Source organism: Phyllobates terribilis, unplaced genomic scaffold (assembly GCF_046119375.1).
Source record: "Phyllobates terribilis strain yellow unplaced genomic scaffold, ASM4611937v1 Scaffold_187__1_contigs__length_3656778, whole genome shotgun sequence".
Lineage (NCBI taxonomy): Eukaryota > Metazoa > Chordata > Amphibia > Anura > Dendrobatidae > Phyllobates > Phyllobates terribilis.
This window is the reverse complement of record NW_027362947.1, coordinates 1,185,830-1,213,686: the sequence shown is the minus strand read 5'-3', so window position 1 is coordinate 1,213,686 and position 27,857 is coordinate 1,185,830. Positions and strand designations below refer to the sequence as shown.

The window sequence follows — 27,857 nt, the reverse complement described above, 5'->3', positions numbered from 1 at the left end:
TATACACAGCAGGAGGCCGCACGGTGCCATCTATACACAGCAGGAGGCCGCACGGTGCCATCTATACACAGCAGGAGGCCGTACGGTGCCATCTATACACAGCAGGGAGCCGCACGGTGCCATCTATACACAGCAGGGAGCCACACGGTGCCATCTATACACAGCGGGAGGCCACACGGTGCCATCTATACACAGCGGGAGGCCGCACGGAGCCATCTATACACAGCGTGAGGCAGCACGGAGCCATCTATACACAGCGTGAGGCAGCACGGAGCCATCTATACACAGCGTGAGGCAGCACAGAGCCATCTATACACGGCAGGAGCCGCACGTAGCCATCTATACACAGCGGGAAGCCGCACGTAGCCATCTATACACAGCGGGAGGCCGCACGGTGCCATCTATACACAGCGGGAAGCCACACGGTGCCATCTATACACAGTGGGAGGCCGCACGGTGCCATCTATACACAGCGGGAGGCCGCACGGCGCCACCTATACACAGCAGGAGGCCGCACGGAGCCATCTATACACAGCGGGAGGCCGCACGGCGCCCCCTCCCAGAGACAGCAGGAGGCCACACGGTGCCATCTATACACAGCGGGAGGCCGCACGGAGCCATCTATACACAGCATGAGGCAGCACGGCGCCCCCCCCCAGAGACAGCAGGAGGCCACACGGCACCATCTATACTCAGCAGGAGGCCGCACGCAGTCACGCACACACACAAACATATACAGACATATACATACACGCATAAACACATTTGAAACACAAAAATACATATAAACCGACATCACACAATGATATCTGCCTGCACACACATACATACATACATACACATACACACAGACAGACTCACACACACACACACACACACACACACACACACACACACACTCACCATCCCCCGGCTTGGCTCCAGTCCTCCTGGCTCCTGCTCCTCTCCGGTGGTAAGTAGCAGTGCAGGCCGGGCGCGCACTGCGTGACGTCACAGCTAGGAGACACGGCCGCGCACAGGGCCGTGTCTCCTAGCAGTGACGCGGCCGGGCCAGCACAGGGAAGTTAACTGCTGCAGTGCTGGCCCGGCTGAAGAAGCAGCGGCTGTGCACCGCTGCTGGGGGAGTGGTCCGGGGCCCCCCCTGCCACTGTCTGCCGGTATGTGCCGCGGGGCTGCACATATAATGAGGGCAATCCGGCCATAGAGACCCGAGGCCCCGGGCGGTAGCCCGGATTGCCCTCATTATAATCCACCTGTGGGGAGCCGCAGCGGGGGATCAGCGGGGCACAGGATTTTACAAATCGCAGAAAACCCATTTGATGTTAATTGTTTGGGCTTTTCTCATGCGCCGAGCATCACTCACGAGGAAAACAAGCTTCAAAGAACAAATGAGAGGAGACAGTCCATGCATTATGTGTCACGGTGGCGTGTCATTACCAACCCCACAATGTAGAAAAACCTTGTCCACACGTCACGGCTCTGAGCTGACTAGTCCTGGAGGATCGTGAGGTTCCTTCCTTACATCTCTCCTCAATTATCTCGGCTTCGGTAAAATAGGCCGAGTCTAATAGGATGAAAGATGCGGCTGCAGAATAAAGGTTCTCTGGCATTTATCTACTCTGTGATCACCGTTCCTAATCCAATCATGGAGGCGTTCCTGGCTGTTACAAGGAATTAGTAGGATTACTAAAGTGTGACAGGCGAGGGTACAGCGCCTGTGTCGGTCATGGATTCTCAATAGAGGTGGCTGGGAATGGTCGCTCTCCACTGAAATGATCGGGAGGTGCACATACTTCCCACAAGAAAGCACTTGAATTGTCAAGGTCAATCTATTCTATAGCTGTAACTTTAGCCTTAAAGGAATTGATACAGTGGGGTACATCTGGTGCCCGGGGGGCAGTGTTTGGTATACTCTGTGTCCCTCTGAAGAAGCTAAAAAAGTGAAACGCGTGTTTAGGAGAGTGGCAGGTACATAATGGGTAAGGATCTCCTCATTACTGGTACTCAGGCGCAAAATATGTAGAATTTACACTACACTAGGGATGAGCGAACCCCGTGGATGTTCGGTTTCGACCAAACTTTAGTCCAAAGTTCGGTTCGGGTACCAGAACTTGAATCCAAACCCCATAGAAGTCAATAGAGACACAAACTTTGATGCTGTAAAATGGTCGTAGTAAGGGCTAGGAGGTCTCTCACTCTTAAAACGGACTTGTCAGTGTTCGGAGTTCAGCATTGGACACTAGGTGTCCGGTATGAACCCCAAACTTTACAGTTCGGGTTCGCTCATCTCTACACAACACTCGTTATACTGTTGTACTGATACATTACACGTCTAGTCCCTGTGATTGACTATATATTCATTGCTGAGGACGCTCTTGCAGATGGGTCTAATCTCTGATGTCACGCCATCTGGAGGCTGAATCTTGAACTAAGTGCTCTTGTAATACAGGTTTTAATATTACGCTAATAAAATATATACTGTATACTGTACAATAGCTTTCCGACCCCGTTACAGTTTTTGAGCACTTGAGCTCAATTGGTGTTTTGCATAGTCTGAGGGGGCTATAGGTGTAATTCTGCAGAGATTTTGACTTCGATGCGTGTTGCAGTTACATTGGCATAATACTCTGTTCCATGTACAATATTATGTAGAACAGAGTTTTGATTCTAAATGGACTGTAGATAAAACAGTATGTCCTGGAACAGTACCAATACACATGCTCTGTAACTTGCCATCCACTCTTTTGGAGTGGACGATTCCTCTGACAGCATTCTGTCAGCACTATAGGTCCTGGGACATCCTTTCTCTCATTACTCATCACGTATTGCTTCCGACATTGCTTAATGAGATGCCTACAAGTAACTGAAAGACTGAATCTCTGTTAAGCCTGCATATACAGTTTGACAGGCAGGAGCAGAGAGTCGAAGGCCAAGCCCCACTTCCGGCAATCCATATAGGGGGGTTTCTGCTGCTAGAGACAAATTACACTTAGACAGAAGGGAGACCCTACCGGCCGACACTTTTAGGCTATCTAACCCCTGAAAAGTAACTCCAACTTAATTGAACTTTATAAAGGGATTTTGCACATTATCTATTGAATGAGATCAAGTACAGGGACCATTTAATTTGTATTAGGGTTCAACTCACCTGCAAACACCATGGGTTTCGCAGGCTTAAAGCCGGGCAGAGCCACTGGCTGCTTCAGTAAATGCAGAGTGTCTCCTATTTGTGCTTCCTGTGCGTCCTTCATCCCAGCCATTAGATAACCTACTTGCCCAGCATATCTTAGAAACAATGAGAGTAATATATATTCACAATTAGTGCAGATTCATCAAATTCTACATTGAATATCAGGTACAAATCAGCCATAAAAGAAGGTAGCAACGGCTCTGAGACCCAGCACTGCATGAGTTCACTACAGCTACATACAGCTGGCACTAGAGGGCGCTCACTGGAGACAGACTTCTACTGCTGCGGTTGGGTCCAATACTAGCTGTACATAATCACATGTCAACAGCTCCCCCTGGTGGTGGCTGCATGCAGCAAAAATAGTATTTCATCTAGTTACATTCATTTAAGTCAGAAATGCTGTGAGATTAGTCAGCACTGAATTTTGGATGTAAAACTATTTTGGATCTATCAACATATATGTTATAACTTCCCAGAGCCTAAATACCACATCAGAGAGCTCTGCTAATCGCACTGTAACCAGCTGAGAACCATCATGCGGCCACAAGAGATTTGTATTGAATGGCAATAAAAACACAAAATTGTATTTTAATTTGCAGAACTTTCCATAACACAATATTGGCATTTTATTTGCTTTAATAACAGATTCCCCTTTCAGCTCTGCACTCTCCTGGGCACCAAACATCCATGTATATTCATAGAAAGCAGCACCGAGGAGCATCACTACTGCATGCAGGATTAGAGCGCCATCTAGTGGCACTATAAGAATATTCCTAGTGTGATAAAATGTCGCTCTATTATATCCTGCACAGGGTCGCACACAATTTTAAATGCTTTGGATATCGGAAAAAATTACTTTAAAAAAATGATGGAAAAACCCTTTTAAAAAGACACAGAAAGCAATAAGGAAAAAGCACAAACAAAAGAAGTGGTGCTGAGATGGGCCGGCTGCAGTTTATGCAGATCCTTGGGTGACAAAGTGCATGTGGGATAATCTTCACTTTTACAATTGTTTTTTATCCTTGCCTTCTAAAAGCTATAAAACTTTTTTCCCAGTAGATTCGTTGTATCTGGGCTTTTTTCCCAGTAGATTCGTTGTATCTGGGCTTTTTTCCCAGTAGATTCGTTGTATCTGGGCTTTTTTTTCCAGTAGATTCGTTGTATCTGGGCTTTTTTCCCAGTAGATTCGTTGTATCTGGGCTTTTTTCCCAGTAGATTCGTTGTATCTGGGCTTTTTTCCCAGTAGATTCGTTGTATCTGGGCTTTTTTTCCAGTAGATTCGTTGTATCTGGGCTTTTTTTCCCAGTAGATTCGTTGTATCTGGGCTTTTTTCCCAGTAGATTCGTTGTATCTGGGCTTTTTTTCCAGTAGATTCGTTGTATCTGGGCTTTTTTCCCAGTAGATTCGTTGTATCTGGGCTTTTTTTCCAGTAGATTCGTTGTATCTGGGCTTTTCTTCCAGTAGATTCGTTGTATCTGGGCTTTTCTTCCAGTAGATTCGTTGTATCTGGGCTTTTTTCCCAGTAGATTCGTTGTATCTGGGCTTTTTTCCCAGTAGATTCGTTGTATCTGGGCTTTTTTCCAGTAGATTCGTTGTATCTGGGCTTTTTTTCCAGTAGATTCGTTGTATCTGGGCTTTTTTCCCAGTAGATTCGTTGTATCTGGGCTTTTTTTCCAGTAGATTCGTTGTATCTGGGCTTTTTTTGCAGTTAGAGCTGTAGTTTTTATAAATATTTTCTGATCTTTTTATTACTTTTCTTGGTGAGGCAAAGTGAACAAAATAAACTCCAGAGATTCTGCCGCTTCATCTTTTTTTTTCTTTTTCATTCCATCATCCACTCGATAGGATTTCTATAAGATATTTTTTTTAGTTTTAACACGAACAGATGTGGTGAAGCCAAAAATGATGTAACGGGAGAATTTAACTTTGCAGGCTCAGGTCACCGAAAACATCCAATCGCTTTACCGCTACAGTGTAGAGTAAAATGACCAATCTCCTATTAATCCCAGTTATGGGACGGGCTTCATAGTTGTACAATCATGGAAGACATGGAGGCCTTCAGTAGGATCCTTGGCTGTCAAGACAACGCCATTGCCTCATAACACTCATATGATTGATGATATGACATGGCTTTATAACTGATGGGGGGCCGTACCCCTTCAAGCCCCACTGATTCTCAGAAAGAGGGGGATGCAGTCTTTGCCTGCACAGCGGCACTCTAAGGCTATGTGCCTACGATGCAGAAATGCTCCGTTTTTTCCTGAACGTTTCTGTATCTCCCTGGCATGCGGATTTCACATGCGTTTTTTTCAGCCAGGGACAAGCGTTTGTCACGCGTTTTGCACATGCGATTTCGCATGCGGGTTGTCAAGCGCTTTCCAAGCGATTTTAGCATCACATGGAAAAGTGCTTGACAACTTGGTCACACTATATAAATCCATGCAACCGGCATGGATTTTATATAGTGTGACCAAGTTAGTTAAAAAAAAGAATAAAAATGGTAAAAAAATGTAAAAAAACATTATACTCACCTTCCAATGCCCCCCGGTCTCCTTATCCGATGCGACCCGTCACATGACTAAATGACGTCATGAAAGGTCCTTTTAGACCATCGCGAGCCGCCGGGGAGCCAGAACGCATCACTAAGGAGACCGGGGGCCATCAGAAGGTGAGTATAAGGTTTATTTTTTATTTTAAATTCTTTGTTTTTTAACAGGTACTATGGTACCCGGGGCTGGAGGAGAGTCTCCTCTTCTCCAGACCCGGGTACCATCCGCACATAGAATCGCTTAATATCCGCATGTGTACATGTAGTCATGCGGATATTAAGCGATTCAATGCAAGTCAATGGCGGCAAAAACGCCGCGCTTACGCAAAATAATTGGTAGTGCTGCGGATTTTTCCGCAATGATAATCCGCAGCGGAAATCTCCGCAGCATGTGCACAGCACATGCGGATTATCATTGAGGAACATTGCAGACCTTCTACCAAGCATTTAAGCGTTCCTGCGGCGGAATTGCCGCTGCGGAAACGCTTAAAAAACGCATAGTGGGCACACAGCCTTACGCGGTGAAATGAGCTGCATCTGGATCTCGTTCACCTAAAGGGACTGTCAGCACAGAATGACTGTTTAAACTAAGTCCCAACTCTCGGTGCTTCATGACGGGGCCAATCATTTATATACACCTTCCCACCTGCTTGTTTGCCCTCTATCCACACCCTCCTCTTCTTTGATTGACAGCTCTGGCTTCATAGAACCAGAGAAGGAAGGAGACAGAGGTGAAACAAGCAGGTGGGAAGGAGTATATAAAGGATTGGCCCACGCCGTGATCCACGGAGCGCTTGTACTTGGCTTCAACAGTCATTCTGTGCTGACAGTCCCTTTAAAATCAGTGTTTCCTAAACTCCAGTCCTCACGGCCCCCCACAGGTCATGTCTTCAGGATTTCCACAGTATTGCACAGGTGAGAGAATTCATGATTCCTTGATGATACTTTCATCACATGTGTAATACTGAGGAAATCCTGAAAACCTGACCTGTTGGGGGCCATGAGGACTGGAGTTTGGGAAACACTGCTTTAAATGGAGCGATGCTGCACTTTTATTATTCAGCAATTAGCTGGATCCCCCAACAATTTCTTAAGCAATGAGAAAATGCAGTCCCTAATGATGTCCTCTGACAATAAGCGGATCACGGACAGCAGATGCATTGGGTTCTGCATTTCTTGGAGAATGGGATGGGGCAGCTTCTGTCTTCTCAGTGATACAATCAGGAAGGAGATGCAGCGTGAGACAATCCCTGTCTAGATCTTTGATCTGATCATCAATACAGAGGGCTGATTGGTGAAGACAGAGGGAAAGGCTAATAAAATTATTAAAAAAAAACTTAGTTTTTCGGCTGGCACTTCCTCTGGGGTCAGTATGCCAACCTCATTGACTTCATAGCACTTGCCAGAGTGGGCAGACACGATTTTATTGCCTTTACACACGTCACCTCCACACAGGGCGATGCTGCTACGACGCCTCTGTAGTGATCAAACGTGGAGTCAAACAGCAGGGCTTTAAGAGGGCTGCCCTTTTCAATCTTGGGACTAAAACACAAAAATAAGACATCCTGTTAAGGGGGATAAAGGTAAGTAAACCGCGTTCAGTCCAGAGTGATGAATTCCAAAAGACAAAGTTTATTCCGCCATCACATAACGTTTCGACCTGTTATAGGTCTTTATCAAGTATATACAAAGACATACAGGGATACTGATCCCCTTTAAGGAAAATCAGTGGCCAGAACCCTTTAAATTCCCCAAAACTGAAACTGTGGGAACAATATAATCCACTTAGGGTTCAGCAAACATACAGTCAAGGGTTTGATAAAATTATCTACACCCTTGTGTCTCCAGAAAGCATAGCGTACGTTCACGTGCTGAAAATGCCGACCAGTGCTGGAGTGAGCGGAGGTCCGCAGCTTGTGACACTCCTGCTGTAGTGAAACTACAGGTCCCAGCAGACTGACGGTCTCTCATCAAGTTATGCTGGGAGCCGCAGTTTCACAAATAGCACTAGAGGATCCATGTCAGAAATATGAGGCTGCCACTAGGGTTTCTCCCACAAATATGTAATCGGACGTGGAGCAGATCTGCACGTGGATGAGCCATATTCTCTATCTGTGAACATACTACTCCTTCACTCAGATTCTAAGTGGTTCTGCAGCGCATCTGTGCAGAGCAAGCTGTCAATCAAAATCCGGGCCGGGTTTACAGCCGTCGCCCCTGATATAGCGAGCGGTGCTGTGATCCAAGACTGTAGCCGCTCCGTGCACAACGATGAGTGAAGGCCGGCGGCTGCAGGGAGGAAAGAAGTTAATTTTCTCCCGGTACCTAGACTATCAATAAGGCGGCCGGGCAGCATTGTAACAATATTTATCTGCAGATTAACCCTATACCTGCAGGTACATAGCATTTTCCAAGGTGACAGGTTCCCTTTAATAAAGAGAAGATGGATAGAGCCGCATTAGTCCGTACTCACGGTGGAAGCCTCCTGACAACTTCTTGAAGAACACTTTCCACATTTGTTCCAAGCTTCCCCGACATCTAATAGAAATAAACAGAGAAATGAATTTCTTAATACAGTTTAGAACTCGGCTACAACGAATCAGAAGAAATGAAACCTGTTTGAAGCTGACAAGCAATCAAGCCCCTCCGTAAGCCACACAGAACATGGCTACTTATGTCATCTGCAGGTGATTAAAGGAACCTGTCATGTTGAAATGGTATAAGATCTGTAGGGGGGTGTTGTAGAGCAGAGAAGTTGATCAGACTGATAGACATATCTGTGGGAAGAGAGTCAGCAAAACTGGCATTTTATGCAGTGAAAGTCCTACCGTATGTACATTAGTCCAGTGGGCGGTCCTACTAAGTGATTGACAGTTCCCTGTATGACCATGCAGGCAAAGATAGCTGTCAATCATTAGTAGGACCGCCCACTGGACTCATCTGTACAAACAGCAGGATTCCACTGAATAAATTGATACAGGAAAAATATCTATCTTTGTACCGTATTAGCCAGTAGATAGAAGAGTATTTAGATTTGAGAGTCCTCAGTGGTTGATACCATCTTTTCCATTAGCCATTAAAAGGTAACAAATTGCAGGCTTTCCAGACTACTCAGGTCTCAGGTCTGCCTGATGAAGAAGCCGGAGTAGTCTGGAAAGCTTGCAATTTGTTACCATCTTTTCAGTTAGCCATTAAAGGTATCAACCACTGAAGACTCTCAAATCTAATGAATAAATTACAATTTATACTGAATCTTCTCCCACAAACCTATATATCATTCTGCTCAGTTTCTCATGGATAAAACCTGTACATCTGAATGGGGCTTTAATGTTGTTATTACAATCATGTAACCACAGATCACAAAATCTTTCATATGATCATTTTTTTAACACCTAAAACCCCAATGGATATTTATGTTTACTAAAGGATTCCTTTCCCATTCTTTTGGCAGCTCTTCTTTAGGTATGGACACAGACCGGCATCCGGCATAAAGACATCTGGAGACTTTTCCTTTTTCTGGGATATTGGATAATCTTCTTCATTTCTAACGCTTTAAATCTTTCAAATTCTTTCTGAAAAATGTATCATAAAGGGACTTTCTCAGGTCAGTTTTGCTTGTGGTTGTGTTACCATTATTTGTGCCAAATGTATCAAAGTGTTGCACGATGTTTGATAAATGTTTATGTAGCACTTCCATCTATCTTTATTTATTTTACTCACTTATATAGCGTCATTAATTTCACAGCACTTTACAGACATTATCATCACTGCCCCCATCGGGGCTCACAATCTACATTCCCTATCAGTATGTCTTTGGAGTGTGGGAGAAAACCGGAGAACCCGGAGGAAACCCACGCAAACACAGGGAGAACATACAAACTTCTTGCAGATGTCGTCCTTGGTGGGATTTGAACCCAGGATCCCAGTGCTGCAAAACAACAATGCTAACCCCTGAGCCACCGTGTATCTTTATCCACTTTTAACGTCACCCGTCGTTCTTAGACCTGTGTAGCTTACCAAGCCCAATTTCTAAAAGTTGCAAGAGTGTTGTAAAATCGGAAGCTGCACATTTTTGCGCAAAAATGATGCGTCACAAAAGGTTTTTTTTTTTTTTTTTTTAACACCAAAAATTGATGTAAATTCCTCGCTACATTGCCCCTTTTCCAGCCACATTTTGTAGAAAAAAATAAAAAGACAAGGTACAGACAGCGGAGTTAAATTTGCCTACAGGAATGATTTTGATCTGGAGCGCATCGTACCCGGATACAGTCACTAGCGGGAACGTCAAACATCTTCTCAATTTGTTTCTCCACCCTTTCCGGATCTGCATTCTTCAAGTCTATCTAAAAGCAAAAGTATAAATACTAATTATTTATCAAAGCTGGACAACATCTAGAAACCATATAAGAAAACTGGCATAAAATATAGTGTGAACAAGAGTTTAGGGAGAGATGTACAACTGGCTCTGGCCTATAAAAGGGATTGTGTAATCGTACAAAACTAGCAAAAATGTAAAGTGCCCGGAAAACAAGGAACGTGCAATTTACCTCTTAGTAAAAATCCTATGCTTTATCAAGAACAGAGGAATTTTAATTTCATATTTATTTTAATCAAATCATTTTTATTGAAAAACTCCAATAATAACATACATGACATAGTAATTCCATAGTAAAAATATGAACAAAGTATCTGAACTTCAATTCCCATAACCCACCCTAAACCCAAATCCCAACACTCCAGAGAGAACCATTTTCAGAGCAGTTCTAGAATAACGGACTATAGCATTCGTAGAAGGGGAAGAAGATAAAAAAGTGACTAACAAAGGGGTAGCAGCGTTTTAATGTTATCATTTACTGCTTGATGCCTGAGCTGGGGAGTGCACACTGAAAACTGTTGCAGGCTGCTGTAATCACAGGACACAAGCAAACAGCATGGCATTTCCTATCAGCAGGGAGGAAGTAAAGGGCGACAGCAATGAAAGTCTCCTCCTACTCCGCTCCATATTGAAATGAATAGTGTGCATCCTACAAATGAGATGCATACAGCAAACAATTAATTTTCCATACACAGGTTTTGAGTTGACCACTGGATATACACATGTGTATCACTAATTACCAGAACTGGAAATCGAAAAAAAAGACGAGCAAGTTTGGGGTGAATCCAGCCTTCATTACTGCACAGCCGCTCAGAGGGATCGGTACTAGGAACAGCAGGAGTGCCGGCGATGTTCACAGATTTACCTGCTGCGGGACTGAAGGAGTCTGATCGTGCTCGGCTCGAAGCTTTTTACCTCGTTTACAATAGGAATAATTGAAAGCTGTGCTTCAAAGGCGAGGAAGAAGTTTACCCATCTATTAGAAAATAGACAAACTTAGGATAGAAACAATATGAACATATACCCTGCTATAAGTAAGTAAAAAGCAATAGGAAATATATATAATATAGGGTACTTAGTAAACATGGTTTTTGATTAAAAAAAAAAAAAGCCATCCCACCAGCACCAAGGTGTACCCAGTCAGTTATGTGAACTATATAATAAAATACACTTTAGTACAATATTAGTATCTTGTCCCTTTAAATCTGCAGCTACTTCTGTCACCATGGTAACTGCATTCATACTCAGCCAATAGGATTGCTCGGTTTGAATTTGAAGAAAAAAAAAAAAAGTTCTATATGGTCAGTTTGTTCCATCTCATCTGAGTGTGAAGACAGACACCTGCGATCAGCGAGATTATAGGTATAAGACGTGATATAATATAACGGACGGAGCCACATCCCATCACACGCACTCAGCGACCACAACTGACAGGAATCAGCACATTTATCAGAGGAGAAGTCATTATTCCCCAACACATGATAAGTGACAACTTCTAGATCTGCTGGGAACCCAACTAATCCCTGCTAGACCCTCCCCGGACCACCGCTCCATTCATTCTCTATGCAGGAGAAAGCGGAGTACAGCGCCCCCCATAGAGAATGAACGGACTGGCGGTTGAACATTTGCACTTCGCTCACTTCTATCTATAAGTGCTGTTCTGCTGATTGGGTCATAGCGGCCAAACCCACCGATCTAAGAGTCATCACCTATCCAGAGATCAGTGAGAACTTGTTCCAACTAGACATCCCCTTTAATTGAAGAGATCACATATCTAACAGCCAATCCTATTCATTCCCAATCTTCCCTGTGCCCAGTAATGCCCCTGGGTATATTGTCAATATGAGCCAATCACCAAACCCTCTGCTGACTGTTCCCCATGTTTTATAGATTTTGGATCCGTTTCTACAAGAGAAGATCTCAGCGGCCTCCATGGGGATGGGTTACTCTGCCAGCGATGGAGCAGGTAGTATCCACCAGCCGGTGATATCTCACCTTCCTCCATATTCTGCTGTTACATGCGTTTCTTCAGCTTTACCCCTTCCCAACAGAACCAATTGATGTTTTTTTTCTGTTTTTTCCTTGGCTTTTTCCAAGGGCTATAACTTTTTCTTGTCTGTCCACATAGTGTGAGGTCTTGTTATTTTGCAGGATGAGCGGTACTTATAAATCCCACCATTCATTTACCACATAGTACTAGAAAACGGGAAAAAAGTCCAAGTGCAGTAAAAGTGCGAGGAAAAAAAAAGCCTGACACTGTTTTTCTGGGAAGGGTTTTAACGGCGTACATAGTGTGGTAAAAATGACCTGGTGATAGGATCCTACTCCTCAGTGTGATCACAGCAAGACCAAACTTCTCCAATAGTTTTGGCAAAAGAAAAAAACTTTTTTTTATGGTGTCACCATTTTTTCTGAGACCCGTAACATTTTCGTTTTTCGGGTTGATGGAGCTGTGTGGGGGCTTATTTTTTGAAGGGCAAGAGGACTTTATTGATAACATTTTGGGACACATATGACATGGTCATCGCTTCTTACAGGATTTTCTGTAGTATTGTGGCGAACTAAAAAAATGCAATTTTGGCTTTTTGAATTTTTTTCTGTGTTCACTGATCATTTGTTTTTTATATTTGGATAGATTGTATTTCTCTGAAAGAGACCATACCACAAATGTGTATATTTTTATTATCTTTATTTTTAGTGGGAGGTGAGTTGAACGTGTGGGGTTTTAATATTTTAAACTTTTTTTTTTTTTTATATATTTTCACTGCATTTGTATACATTATCTGATTGCTTGTGCTATATACAGCGATACCACAGTAATGCTCCATATAGCAAAATCACGGTCTTCTTTACAGCCCAAATGAAGCTTTATGATGACAGGCACGGAGGCTTCAGCAGACCCCCGGATGTCATAGCAGTCCATCGGCGCCCTGTGATCGCGTCACAGGAGCGCCGGTGGGCGCATGCAACGATGCGTCCCAATGTCGGCGCGCTGTTAATGCTGCTGTTAGAGATTGACAGCAGCACTGAACAGGTTAACAGCGGTGGGCAGATCTTCGCTCCACTCGCAGCTCTTAGAGGCAGGTCCTGGTTGTTTGTCACAGCCATTATCTGCCATGTACGGGGCGAGCTGACTCTGCTCCATACACCCGCTACTGACTTATACCATACATGTATGGCAGATGTTGGTAAGGAGTTAAAGCGGTTGTCCAGATTTGGGGTCATTTGTTTTTTTTACTTTAATGCAAGTATTTGGGGCTAAAATTGATTTCTGTAATTGAGTTTCATTGAAAATGTTGCCTTCTGTAGCATCTGTGCTGCACTGTCTATTCCTGGCTGCAAAATTAGCTAACTGAGAATCTATCAGTGAGCTCCTTCTGACAGTCTTAAGGAGGATCATTTGTGGCCTGCAGGAGGTCATTTTGCAGGGCTCTGGCAGTGCTCCTCCTGTTCCTCCTTGCACAAAGGCGGAGGTAGCGGTCCTGCTGCTGGTTGTTGCCCTCCTACGGCCCCCTCCATGTCTCCTGGTGTACTGGCCTGTCTCCTGGTAGCGTCTCCAGCCTCTGGACACTACGCTGAGACACAGCAAACCTCGTTGCCGCAGCTCTCACTGATGAGCCATCCTGGATGAGCTGCACTACCTGAGCATCTTCTGTGGGTTGTAGAGTCCGTCCCATGCTACCACGAGTGTGAAAGCACAACCAACATTGAAAAGTGACCAAAACATCAGCCAGAAAGCACTGGTACTGAGATGTGGTCTGTGGTCCCCACCTGCAGAACTACTCCTTTATTGAGGGTGTCTTGATAATTGCCAATAATTTCCATCTATTGTCTATTCCATTTGTACAACAGCATGTGAAATTGATTGTCAATCAGTGTTGGTTCCTAAGTGGACAGTTTGATTTCACAGAAGTTTGATTTACTTGGCGTTATATGCTGTTGTTTAAGTGTTCCCTTTATTTTTTGAGCAGTGTACATAAAAAAAATGACTGCAGCTTTAATGCTATTTATTACGTCTCAGGTAACTTTGTGACTAACTATACAGCATCAAAAATACCAAAAAGCTTAAATCTCCAATGGAAGCCAATAGCACCAGTGAGAACACGGCATAAGCGTAATCCAAAGGAAGAGGAGGACATTATTCACTCCAGTTTCCTGCGGCCCCTCAGGAGTATAGGTTGCTGCACGGTAGTCTGCATTCTGTGTAAAACAGGAAAAACACTTTTACTTAGCGGGATGAGGTCAGTAGTGGCGCTCTGTCAGTTGAGGATTGCTGTTAATATCTGGTTGCGTTTCCTGAGAAGAGGACAGAAGAGGACAGAAGAGGACAGAAGAGGACAGAAGAGGACAGAAGAGGACAGAAGAGGACAGAAGAGGACAGAAGAGGACAGAAGAGGACAGAAGAGGACAGAAGAGGACAGAAGAGGACAGAAGAGGACAGAAGAGGACAGAAGAGGACAGAAGAGGACAGAAGAGGACAGAAGAGGACAGAAGAGGACAGAAGAGGACAGAAGAGGACAGAAGAGGACAGAAGAGGACAGAAGAGGACAGAAGAGGACAGAAGAGGACAGAAGAGGACAGAAGAGGACAGAAGAGGACAGAAGAGGACAGAAGAGGACAGAAGAGGACAGAAGAGGACAGAAGAGGACAGAAGAGGACAGAAGAGGACAGAAGAGGACAGAAGAGGACAGAAGAGGACAGAAGAGGACAGAAGAGGACAGAAGAGGACAGAAGAGGACAGAAGAGGACAGAAGAGGACAGAAGAGGACAGAAGAGGACAGAAGAGGACAGAAGAGGACAGAAGAGGACAGAAGAGGACAGAAGAGGACAGAAGAGGACAGAAGAGGACAGAAGAGGACAGAAGAGGACAGAAGAGGACAGAAGAGGACAGAAGAGGACAGAAGAGGACAGAAGAGGACAGAAGAGGACAGAAGAGGACAGAAGAGGACAGAAGAGGACAGAAGAGGACAGAAGAGGACAGAAGAGGACAGAAGAGGACAGAAGAGGACAGAAGAGGACAGAAGAGGACAGAAGAGGACAGAAGAGGACAGAAGAGGACAGAAGAGGACAGAAGAGGACAGAAGAGGACAGAAGAGGACAGAAGAGGACAGAAGAGGACAGAAGAGGACAGAAGAGGACAGAAGAGGACAGAAGAGGACAGAAGAGGACAGAAGAGGACAGAAGAGGACAGAAGAGGACAGAAGAGGACAGAAGAGGACAGAAGAGGACAGAAGAGGACAGAAGAGGACAGAAGAGGACAGAAGAGGACAGAAGAGGACAGAAGAGGACAGAAGAGGACAGAAGAGGACAGAAGAGGACAGAAGAGGACAGAAGAGGACAGAAGAGGACAGAAGAGGACAGAAGAGGACAGAAGAGGACAGAAGAGGACAGAAGAGGACAGAAGAGGACAGAAGAGGACAGAAGAGGACAGAAGAGGACAGAAGAGGACAGAAGAGGACAGAAGAGGACAGAAGAGGACAGAAGAGGACAGAAGAGGACAGAAGAGGACAGAAGAGGACAGAAGAGGACAGAAGAGGACAGAAGAGGACAGAAGAGGACAGAAGAGGACAGAAGAGGACAGAAGAGGACAGAAGAGGACAGAAGAGGACAGAAGAGGACAGAAGAGGACAGAAGAGGACAGAAGAGGACAGAAGAGGACAGAAGAGGACAGAAGAGGACAGAAGAGGACAGAAGAGGACAGAAGAGGACAGAAGAGGACAGAAGAGGACAGAAGAGGACAACAATCAGTCCTACAACAAAAAGGAAGAAGCATAACAAGAGCAACTTCCGCCATTACATCAACCGGTATTTGAGAGGAAAGAGGAACACTATGTGGACAATCCTGCTGGGACCTCTCTGTCGATAACATCATACGGCAATACCGTCTGGTAAGTAGAAATCCACCAAAGTAATAATCGCAGGATAGTAGTAATCTAGTGGTAGTATATCATTTTTAGTGTCATTTGAGTAATAATACTAGTGATAATAGTAAGAAACACCAAGGTTACTTACCGGTAGCCGGTTTTTCCTGAGCCCATGACAGCACACCTTGAAACTACGGGTGCTGTCATGGGCTCAGGAAAACACCAAGGTTACTTACCGGTAGCCGGTTTTTCCTGAGCCCATGACAGCACCCGTAGTTTCAAAGTGTGCTGTCATGGGGGAGGGGAAAAGTAATAAAGTAATAGTAGTAGGTAGAATAGCAGTGTGATCCAGGGTTCTAGGACTGATCGCCTTTTCTCGGGGTCAAGAAGGAATTTTTCCGCTGTGACACAAATTGGCTGAAGGTGTCCTGAGGTTTTTGCCTTCTTTTGGATCAACACTCTAGGTATAGGGTAGTATTAGTAGCAATAGGAAAAAAGAATAATACCGTAATAAGATAGCAGGATAATAATAATATAAACTAGTTATATCTATAGAAAGAACAGAGTAAATAAAAATAATTATAGACTTAGTTCAATCAATACTGTAATATTAAATAGTTATAGAAAAGTTAGAGTAGTACTTTAATAAGAAAGCAGGACTAATTACATAACTAGTAACATTATTAGGTTTGATCCAGGGTTGTAGGACTGATCGCCTTTTCTCTGGGTCAAGAAGGAATTTTTCCCCTGTGACACAAATTGGCTGAATGTGTCCTGTGGTTTTTGCCTTCTTCTGGATCAACAGCTTTAGGCATAGGGATTTTAGTAATACCATTATTAGAATCACAAGAATAATAAAAAAATTAGAATTTTTTTTTTTTTTAATTAGTGTTATAACAGTTACAATTAATTGCATTAATGCAATAATAAATAGTAAAAATGGTGGTAATAATAATACAAAAAACTAGTCCCAGTTACTAAGTTAGTGTAGTGTTAGTGTAGGGACCCATCTGAAGAGGTCGCCTTGACGTTGGCAGATGGGCTCGCACAATTTGCTCAAAATGTGCGCTAAGAACCTCATATTTCTATGTACAGGAGATCTAGCAGTAATTCCATTCAGGAGATAGATATCTGTGTACACACACACTTTGTTATATACTTTTGTGCAGCACACAGGGCAGGTATACAGGTACAGGGCGAGAGTGTTACAGTGATATTATAACTCGGCCTTAAGGATAAAATGCTGATAACTACAGATCCTGGAAACACATCCGAAACTAGACCTTGTAAGTAACTGGTTCCCAGCTAGTGGTGAATATGTACAGGGCAGTCCTGCTCTATTGGACACATTATCATCAAACAGGTCCTGTCAGGGCTCTTACAAGATCTGCGGCAGAAGTGTGGCTGTATAACACAGTCCTGCTCCTGCCTCAGCTCCCCACAGTGTGGAGCCAACCCTGACCCTGGCAGTTTAATCCACTGTATGACACAGTAGGGGGCTTCCACAGCATTTAGGCACTTTAGACAGGAGAAGGAGGCGCGATCATGGTGCCGATGAGTTCCTATGGCAGCCGAGATCTAACAATGGACCCCATGACGGCCATCTTACTGCTCCTATTAGACTCCAGCTGAGGAAAGGTCTATGAGGACACCGGTCAGACTTATGTCGCCTGCTCTGCACATATTAGAAATGCCTAGGGCTGATTAGTTTGCCATTTGTAAATCTGATCCAGCATTGCTGGGCTACCACTGACGTGATCAGGGCTATTGAGCTCCTAGATTGGGCAGAGGAGCTCAGTCTTCAGCAGGAGCTGGCCGAGGAGAGCGGAGCAACTTGCATGGGGCTGCTGCACAAGAAGCAACTCACAAGGTGGAGATTTACCCGGAGACGCGGTGCCCGGGCTGTGATCTGCTGTGCAGGCTGCATAGTCGATGCCTCCTAGGACCTGAACTTCACCCCAAACAGGCACAGCAGAGCTCGGACCGCCAGAAGTTCTTTTGCATTGGAGGAGAGACCCTTTTCGATATCTGACCAGGTCCCCTGGGCTCCCCACCCTCTGGGACTCGCATCTGTGGTAATTGTGCTAGTGACCCCAAGTACCCAGGGAACCCCTCGAGATTGTTGGCAGGATGAGCCTAACCTCTATAAAGATTTTACTGACCAGGGTGATAAGGACATCTTCCCTTCCAAGTGCCCCTTAAGAGAAACTTCATTATGTAGCAGATCCCACTGTAAAACCCTGGAATGGTATTGTGCTCACAGAACCCACGATATCAGGGTACCCAACAGGTACATTGCACCTCCAAGGGACATGACCGAATTTGCTATGGCTTTCTTCACCGGGCCCCTCATTTATTGTATTTTAGCTTCCGGGAGGTAGCATTCTTGAGATTCGCAATCCCCAAAAACTGCTGAACTGTCGAGTAATCTGGATCGTGTGCTCGCGATTCCGGACGAAATCCGTGACACAGTGATGGCAGGGTGAGATATTGCGTGATCTCCCCGGTGTCGTCTCTGAGGAATCCCTGACGCTGCGCATTAAAAAGAATATTGCACAGTGACAAGATCCTGCTGAGCCACTGAGAGTTAGAATTGACAACCGACACATGCGCAGAGTAGCAGGGACTAGCCCAGCCCCTGAAACAGGCATCACTGATGACGCTTCATTCAGGGTGGGAAAAGAGGCAGCAGCAGTGACCGCAGCCCCTGCTCCCTGATCACGTCCGTCTTCATATCCCAGGATGCACTGGGGATTTTCAAACTAAATGTTATCAAACAGGAAGTTGGTAAAAAAAAAACAAATGTATACACACACACACACCCCAGTTAGATAAATTTAGATTAACTTTTAATTAAAGTATATTAGAAAAGCAATTACCATATTTTTCGGACTATAAGACGCACCGGACCATAAGATGCACCTAGGTTTTAGAGGAGGAAAATAAAAAAAAAAAAAAATTAAGCAAAAAATGTGTTCATGATGCGCTTTTAAGGAGGAAGGGGTCTTCTGCTGACACTGGTATAGGGGTAATACCCAATTCTGACAATATCCCCTATCCTGGTACATATGCCCAACCCCCTTCCTTTTATACGCGGTCATCATCCCCGTCCAGGTATGCACGGCGGTCATCATCCCCGTCCAGGTATGCACGGCGGTCATCATCCCCGTCCAGGTATGCATGGCGGTCATCATCCCCGTCCAGGTATGCACGGCCCCCTCATCCATACCCTAGTATGCATGGCCCCCCTAATCCCCATCAGGCTGCACATAAAAAAAAAATAAACACTCATACTCACCTTTCTTCTCTTTCCTGTCTGCCCGCACTGATCTCGCCACGTGAGCCGCGCATGACGTCACTGCCATGCGCGGCTCACATGGAGAGATCAGCTGCCGGAAGTCACTGCTCCCCATGCCGGGTCTGTGTGCGCGGGGAGCAGGGACTTCACTCTCCTTCATAGCCGACACACAGCTTAGCCGCGCTGCGGCTCCTGCTGCTGCCGGGCTATAGCGTGTGCCCGCTTATTAAAAGGCATGAATATTCACCCCCTCCCCACGCCCATGGGCGTGGAGAGAGGTTGAATATTCATGGCCTTTAACAGCGGGCACAGGCGATTCTGGCAGCAGCTGGAGCCGCAGCGCGGCTACACTGTGTGCCGCTATTAAGGAGCAGTGAATATTCATTTTCTTTAGCAGCGGGGACAGTGTAGGCTGCAGCGGGCGGCCGCTGCCTCCTGTGCCCCGCTCCTCCACCGCTACAGCTCCCTATAATATATATATATATATATATATATATATATATATATATATATATATATATATATATATATATATATATATATATATATATATATATATATATATATATATATATATATATACACACACACACACACACACATACATATACATATACACATCCCCCCCAACATTCGGACTATAAGACGCACCCCCCATTTTCCTCCAAAATTTTGGAGGAAAAAAGTGCGTCTTATAGTCCAAAAAATACGGTCGATTATTAAATTAAATAGAGATTTAGGATTAAATCAGTGTTGGTTTCGGACAACCCCTTTAAATTGTTAATTGAAATAAAAACAGTTCCCCGTTGTATTAATAAGGCAGTGATTCCAACTGTATTACCACTGGGAGACCCCCAACTCACACTCCTATTTCCCGAGTACCTTCCACGCCAAGCTTGGTTATGGAGGCTTTGGATTACCATCCATACTGTTCAGCACAGATCATGCTTCTTAGGTCTTCATCGATCCCCCAGAACACAGCCCTGCATTACCGCGTCCTTCAGGCTTTGTCCAATTATTTTCTCCAAATTTGTTTGCCGATCAGTGGCAAGAGGCTGTTGAGCTACTCAATCTCCTTGTTCCTTTGGAAAATTGGCACACTCTTGCATATAACAGTAGAGAATGGCCAAATCTTACGGAGACACTGGTAGATCGCAACGAAACATGGAGAGCAGATGTTCAGCGGTGAACTTGGAGTCTCCCTCCTCTATGAAGCTTTGCCGTACACATCTGACTTACTCGTGAGGACTTCTCGTAATTCACATGTGCAAAAATAGTTCAATCCACAACTAAAATGCTTGAACCAACTCGTGGAAAACTGGATAAAGATAGATAAAAGGCACATTACCTGTGGGTAGCCCAAGTGTGAAGTAATTGTCAGGTCCAGGATTGAACTGGGCGATGCGATTACTTATGTATTTTGCTGCCCATTCGCTGGCCAGGGCATAGTCATCAAGAATCACCAGCCGCATGATTGTGCCCACAAGCTCTCGCCTGGCAGCATGTGGCTAACAAACTGAAGAGAGAAGCGATACACAAGATAAGAGGTGACACAATAATATACAAAAGAGATAACACAATAATACACAGTCGTCAAGTTTGGAGACTGAAACACATTCTGGCTTTCATAAAGTTTGCAGCTTCAGTTTTTATAGTGTCAATTTGCATTAACTGTAGATTGTTATGAAGAATGATCAGATGAATTGTTAAAAAAAAAAAAAAAAAAAAAAATGCATATTAATTTTTTCCCAAGGAAATTACTTAACCACAAAACCCTATCACTACACTATGTGTGCTGGAGCCTGCTTCTCCGGGTCCTACATCACCGAAGCTTGGCACTTCGGGGACACATACCTCCCGTCCACGACCTGTCCGGCAGCAACCTTACACACCCCCCCCCTCTGCCCAAAGCAGGGGGGGCTTGGCACCTTCTGCCACCATACAACAGATACACAAAAGGTATCACGCAGTGTTTCCCAAACCCCATCCTCACAGACCCCACAGGTCATATTTTCAGGATCTCCTTAGTATTACACAGGTGATTGAAGTATCATCAAGGCATCAGGAATTCTCTCACCTGTGTAATACTAAGGAGATTCTGAAAACATGACCTATGGGGGTCCGTGAGGATGGGGTTTGGGAAACACTGCTATAACAGAACAAAACTAAAAATAACCAGTCCATAAAGCACGGCATCAGCCGTTTAAATGTAGTGCTTTTCTCTGCCTCCAGCAGACTGAGCAGCACATGCAAGGTTTGCTCACCTTGCACAACACACAGCACCATTGAGACAGGCGCAGCTGTCTTAAATCAGGCCTTCCAAGACCTGGACTGGAGGTGAGTGAGCAGCTGTTTCCCCCCAACTCTTTCAGCTGCTCTTAAAACCCGGCCCTTTAATCCGAGCCCATTAACTCCCTCCCAGCACTATGTGTTCTGGAGCCTGCTTCTCCATGTCCTACATCACCGAAGTTTGGTACTTCGGGGACACATACCTCCCATCCACGACCTGTCTGGCAGCCACCTTACAGTGTGCTGCACTGAGTTAGACCACAATTGAACCAGAAGATAACTGAAGGTAACTGCACAGCCAGAGTAAAAAAAAAGGCTTCTCTTTGTTTTCACTCTCACCCCTATAGTCCTAGACGTTCTACTAACCCTTCTAATCCCTACACCTAGTAATGAACTGGTCATCTCTCCCTCCATCTCACCTCCTCCTCAGATCTGTTCCTCAACATACAATCCTCTGTCTCCAAACACAGACAGCCACCTCACGCTCTCTCCTGCTGCTCCTCACTGCTGGCGATATCTCTCCAAATCATGGCCCTCCTCACCACATCCCCACAGTCACTTCTACCTCTCATCCACAATCTATCAAATTTCCGCAACCTTCCTAACCCTATACCCATTGCCCATCCCCCGCTTCCCCAATCCCACTAACAGGAGCTCTATGGAGAGCTCTCTCCATCTACAACAAACTTTCCTACATCCATGACCTTTTCATTACTAACAAACTTTCCTTCCTTGGCATCAATGGTACCTGACTCACCCCTCTGACATGGCCTCTCCAGCTGCACTTTCATACGTTGGATTCCACCTTTCCCACACCCCTCGCCCCATCGGCAAGCATGGCAAAGGAGTTTGTTTTCTCCTGTCAGATAACTGCACTCTGCTGCCCGACTAATCCAGCTGTCCCCCCCGCTATTCCCTGGCCTCTCCCCTCTGTCAATCCCTTCACTGGCTCCCCATTATCCAGAGACTCCAGTTGAAAACCCTAACCATAGTATACAAAGCCATTCACAACCTGTCTCCTCCATATAACTGTGACTTAGTGTCCCGCTACATACCTGCACGCAACCTCCGATCCTCACAAGATCTCCTTCTCTACTCCCCTCTTATCTCCTCTTCCCACAATCGCACGCAAGATTTCTCCCATGCATCCCCCTACTCTAGAACTCTCTACCCCAATATATCAGACTGTTGCCAACAGTGGAAACCTTCAAAAGGAAGCTGAAGATCCACCTCTTCTGACAAGCCTACAATCTGCAGTAACCACCGCTCCATCATACCACTGCACGACCAGCTCTACCCTCACCTACTGTATCCTCACCCATTCATTGTAGACTGTAAGCCCTCGCGGGCAGGGTCCTCGCTCCTCCTGTACCAGTCGGTGATTCGTTTTTGTTCAAGATTATTGTACTTGTTTTTTGCTATGTATATCCGTTTTCACATGTAAAGCTCCATGTAATAAATGACACTATAATAAATAATAACTTAATAGGGGGAGGTTAATTTGCTGTGAAGACTTCATGATTCCGAAGAAAGTCCAGCAAGTACCTGTATCATCTCCTACATAGGATTCAGCTATGGAATTGGTTCAACACCATTGCAGAGCTTGCTCAAGAATGGCAGCAGGCAGGCGTCAGTGCATCTGTACACACAGTGAGGAGAAGGATTTTGGAGGCTGTGCTGGTGTCAAGTAGGGCAGCAAAGAAACTACTTTTCTCCATGAAAAAGATGAAGAACAGGATTATAAAATGCAGCAAACTACAGTGAATGGATTACAGAGGACTGGGGTAAAGTTATTTCCCTGATGAAGGCCCCCTTCAAACTGTTAGGGACATATGGAAGAATGAATGTCCATAGAAGAAAAGCTGAGCGCTACTTTGAGTCCTGTGTTATGCCAACAGTAAAGCACCCCGAGACGAGTCATGTGTGGAGTTATCTATCATCAAAAGGGAGTGGGCTCACTCACAATTATACCTAAGAACACAGCAGGAGCATTTTGGTGATTAACAATGCATATATCAGCATGACGGAGAATATGTCACAAGGCAAAAGTGACAACTAAGTGTCTGGGTAACATTAACATTTTGGGTTCATGGCCAGTAAACTCTCCAGATCTCAATTCGATTGTGGTCACTCCTCAAAAAGCGGGTGGACAAACAGAAATGTATGTAGTGAGCTCCTAGCACTGATTAGACAAAAATTGTCCGTCGTCAGTCAGGATTTGGCCCAGCAGCCGATATCCAGCTGCCAAGGCGAAGGGAACGAGTCTTGAAAAATAAGGGTCAACACTGTGAATATTGAATCTTTCCATAAACTTGATGTATTTGTCAATGAAAGTGTAAAACTCATAAAATGCTGATAATTGTACTACAGTAACCACAGAAACATCTGACTAAAAGATCTAAAAACACTGAAGTGAACACCAAAATTTGTATCAGTCACAAGACTTTTGGCCAGAACTGTACATAAAGTGACACAAAACAAGATACAAGACATAGGTCAAAAAAAATTCTCCATCTGATCCATTACGTCAATACGTGAAAAATGGGACTGCACTCAGATGTCATCTGAGTGCAGTGCGATCTTTTCCAAGGACTCATTAACTTGCATGGCAGAGCGTGATCCGAATATTAGATGAAACTCAAGCATAGTGATTTTTGTCCTCGGACAGACTGTCTATGGGGCCGTGCACATGTCCGATTTTTCTCCTTGGACAAATACTGGTCACAGTGCGATTCAATGTTTTGTCAGATCGCACTCCGACCGAATACACTGCTATCTGCACCAGCCTTAACATTGCAACGCTAACAATAGTGATCTCAGCAAGGACTGCTGGGAGATTTCAGCTCAGAAGCCTGCAGATCTCTGAACGCAGCTCTAGACTATCACTGGCTGTAACTCAGGATTAGTAATCGATACGTTTTTCGAACGTTACACAATAAACTATAATAAATGACTCTCATGTGAACACAAATTCTAAAGGAGAACTCTAACACTAAGATATTAACTTAAGGAGGAATTCACACATCCGTGGTGGGATCGGAGGACCCGGCACGGCTCCCCGGACCTGATCAGTGCCTCATCTATTCCTAGGAGGTAATCACAGATCAGCACTGGTGACCCAGCGGTTGTCAGATCTGAGCTCGGTCCGTGGAGCACAGATGTGTGAATTCAGCCTTACAGAAGTTGTCCCAGAGTAGAAAGCCAGAGCTGTTGGATTACAACGCCACCCCTGGGCACAGGCTGTGTGTGGCATTACAGCTCAGCACCTGTCACGTCACTAGACCGGAGCTGTAGTACCAGACACAACCTGTGGCCAGGACTGGCGCTCTGTGTTCCTTTTTCTCATGGACAAACCCTGTGCAGAAAAATACAGAATCCAGGAACCTCCAAACATGGCAGACATCGCCAAGTTCTAACCGTGCATAATGGGCGCAGCTCCAGCCATACTGTCAGTGACTGGAAACCTGGTTTATAGTCCAACTGCTGACAGGTGAGAGGCTGCGGCTCCCTGTAATCCCCGGCTCTGACCCGTCACCGACCATTGCTGCTCTACAGCAGTCTATGAGCCGCTCTCTATAGTGCAGGGGACTAACCACATCCACTGGAAGCCAGGCTGCCCCCACCCCGGACTGAGGCTGCCCCCCCCGGGAGCTCAGTGTGGGGTGCGCAGTCATCCGCCATGTCTCCCCAATACTCAGCAGCCTCACCACCAACCACTCGCTCTGCAGCCTCCTCCCTGGTAAACGCTAGAATGTATGGGCTCCTTCCAGGTATGACGTCGTTTCCGGGGGCGTGTCCTGACTGCATTATGGGCGTGTTCTAGTTTAGCACCAGACGCCACAGATTCATGCAGAAAGTGATACGGTGAAGCTTCAGGAGGAGGTCAGTGCTGGGCTTTGGGGGGATGCTGCTGGCTTTGGGTGGTCTGTGGGGCTGGTGGGGGCATATTCTGGGGGAAGTGTGTGTGTGTGTGTGTGTGTGTGTGTGTGTGTGTGTGTGTGTGTGTGTGTGTGTGTGTGTGTAGGGGGGGTTATGATGCACGCGTGTGTGTGGGGAGATGATGCACGCTTGTGGGAGCTCTGTGGGGATGCTGCGGGCTGTGGTGGCATGTCTATGGCGCTGGTGGGGGCTCTGTGGGCATGCTGCGGGCTGGTGGTGGCTCTGGAGGGATGCTGCGGGCTTGTGGGGGCTCTGTGGGGACGCTGGGGGTATGCTGCTGGCTGGTGGGGGCTCTGGAGGGATGCTGCGGGCTCGTGGTGGCTCTGGGGGGATGCTGCGGGTCTGTGGGGGATGGTGGGGGCATGCTGTGGGCTCGTGGCTCTGGGGACATGCTGCAGGCTCGTGGGTGCTCTATGGGGCTGGTGCGGGTTCTGTGGGAGCATGCTGCGGGCTCTGGAGGTAATCTGGGGGGGATGATGCACCCGTGTGGGGGCTCTGGGGGGGGGGGGTGGTCGGATGATGCACGCGTGTGGGGGGCTCTGTGGGGATGCTGCGGGCTGTGGTGGCATGTCTATGGCTCTGGTGGGGGCATGCTGCGGGCTGGTGGTTGCTCTGGAGGGAAGCTGCAGGCTTGTGGGGGCTCTGGGTGCATGCTGCGGGCTGTGGTGGCATGTCTATTGCTCTGGTGGGGGCTGTGTGGGCATGCTGCAGGCTGGTGGTGGCTCTGGAGGAATGCAGCGGGCTTGTGGGGGCATGCTGCCGGCTGGTGGGGGCTCTGGGGGGAGGCTGATGATGCACGCATGTGGGGGCTCTGGGAGCTCTGTGGGGATGCTGCGGGCTGTGGTGGCATGTCTATTGCTCTGGTGGGGGCTCTGTGGGCATGCTACGGGCTGGTGGTGGCTCTGGAGGGATGCTGCGGGCTCGTGGTGGCTCTGGGGGGATGCTGCGGGCTGGTGGTGGCTCTGGGGGGATGCTGCGGGCTGGTGGGGATGCTGGGAGCATGCTGCGGTGGCATGTCTATTGCTCTGGTGGGGGCTGTGTGGGCATGCTGCGGGCTGGTGGTGGCTCTGGAGGAATGCTGCGGGCTTGTGGGGACGCTGGGGGCATGCTGCGGGCTGGTTGGGGCTCTGGGGGGGGGCTGATGATGCACGCGTGTGGGGGCTCTGTGGGGATGCTGCGGGCTGTGGTGGCATGTCTATGGCTCTGGTGGGGGCATGCTGCGGGCTGGTGGTTGCTCTGGAGGGATGCTGCAGGCTTGTGAAGGCTCTGGGTGCATGCTGCGGGCTCTGGGTGCTCTGTGGGGATGCTGAGGGCATGCTGCGGGCTCTGGAGGTATTCTGGGGGGGGAGGGATGTTGCGGGCTTGATGATGCACGCTTGTGGGGGGTGTGAGGACCTGGCCACTTTCTAAATACTTTTCCAGCACTGATGAGCACCCTTTTTTTCGTCAATCTTAATTTTGTGTTTTGTTAGAAATTTGCTTGCTGTGTTTTGTTAGTGATTGGTTTGCTCATCAGTTCAACCTCAGGTATCTATTCCATTCAGTGACCATATCTCCGAGACCTTGGGCCATTGTTCTCTCCAACACCACAGGTAGTCTCACATGCAGACCCAGGGGATGGGCTCCACCTGAGAAAATATCTCCACTAAGGCACAGTTAGCTGGGGGAGGGAGGTGTGAGCTCTTCTGCCAATTCAGGGGGCTGAACCCTGGGCAGGAGAAAGAGAACAGGCATTGCTGGTCGGACGGAGAGCTGGGTGGTATCACGGGCTGCGGTCGTGATATCCATCATCCGAAGGAGCATATGCTGTGACTGCCAATATACCGGCGGGAGATACAAAAAGCTGTGGGCCAACCAAAAGTTGGGGGACAGTGGGTATCACCTGGTACGGGGCAGTGGAACTACTGATCCCAGGTTGGAAACTCAAGGACTAAGAGAATTGCCTGTTGGACATTTACCTGGAATTGCTCTTCACAGAGGTCGGAAGGAATAAAACTAATTGCATCGATAACCTGCCTAGGTGATTATTAAAATCCACAACCGCACATCTTTACAGGGGGGGCAGATGATGCATGGACGCTTGTGGGGGGAGGGGGCTGATGATGCACCCTTGGGGGGGGGGGCGTCCCAGCAGATGGCCCCCTGCAAACATTATATCCCCCCAGAGACCCCATAAGGAGAGTGTGCCCGCCCCCCTGCAGCCCCCTATTCAGCCCTGGTAGCCGGCAACATCACCATCCCCATGGCCTCATAGCTGAAATCATGGAACGTGGATTCAGCTTCCAAAAAGTCCACCAGCCTCACCTTCCAGGGCTCCTGCCTTTTCGAAGAGCTAGATAAGATGATCTCTAATG

The 27,857-nt window shown here is 46.5% G+C and overlaps 1 long non-coding RNA gene across 1 annotated transcript in view; it reads left to right on the top strand.

Moving 5' to 3' along the window:
* Window positions 1-12,080, top strand: part of LOC141212831 (uncharacterized) — a 73,119-nt gene extending 61,039 nt beyond the window's left edge. Inside the window, exons 2-3 of the long non-coding RNA XR_012282417.1 lie at window positions 9,190-9,342; window positions 12,004-12,080. This is a non-coding gene — a long non-coding RNA (uncharacterized lncRNA). The remainder of the gene's footprint in view (window positions 1-9,189; window positions 9,343-12,003) is intronic.
* The last annotated feature ends 15,777 nt before the right edge of the window (window positions 12,081-27,857 follow it).